The sequence below is a fragment of the Sinocyclocheilus grahami genome, unplaced genomic scaffold (genome assembly GCF_001515645.1).
Source record: "Sinocyclocheilus grahami isolate Dianchi unplaced genomic scaffold, SAMN03320097.WGS_v1.1 scaffold1548.1, whole genome shotgun sequence".
NCBI classification, from domain to species: domain Eukaryota; kingdom Metazoa; phylum Chordata; class Actinopteri; order Cypriniformes; family Cyprinidae; genus Sinocyclocheilus; species Sinocyclocheilus grahami.
Genome location: NW_015506727.1, coordinates 129,602 through 130,389, shown reverse-complemented (window position 1 = coordinate 130,389; position 788 = coordinate 129,602).

The following is a 788-nucleotide window of genomic DNA, read 5'->3' as shown; positions in this document are numbered from 1 at the left end:
ACTGAAACCTACGCTGTTCTAGAGGCAATTCTCCCATTTCAACTTTTAATGAAGCCACCGGAGAAGATCTAAATCCTCTATCTTTTTAAGTAAGGTTTTGTTTGCAGAACTATAAACTACACTACCATAATCTATATTTGACCTAATCACAGCACCATAAATTATTTTCAATGACTGACGCTTGCCCCCCACTCAGCTCCGGACAAGCACCTTAAGACATTTATTCCTTTTTTGCATTTTTCTATCAATTTCTGAATATTAATTTTAAAATTTAATTTAGAGTCCATCCACATACCCCAAAATCTTAGTACATTTACTTGTTCCAGCTGATAACCATACATTTTGACATTCAAATTTGGATTCTTTTTCGAAAAGCATATTACTTGTGTTTTTGCCACAGAAAACCGAAAACCCCAACAATTCACCCAATTCTCCACCTCATTCACTGCTTTTTGCATTTTATTTTCTACAAATAAAACATTGCGCCCCCTTTTCCATAGTGCTCCATCATCCGCATACAATGATCTTCCTATTCCAGTATCAACGTTATGAAAGATGTAATTTATCATTAAATTAAAAAGAATAGGACTGCTCACACTTCCCTGGGGAGTTCCATTCTCAATTGGGAGAATCTGAGAAAAAGCAGTCCCTACTCTTACTTGAATTGTTCTTCCAAACAAGAAACTCAGAATCCAGTTATACATTTTTCCATCAATTCTCAAGCTTTCCAATTTCATTAAAAGCCCCTCTTTCCACAACATATCGTAAGCTTTTTCTACATCAAAAAA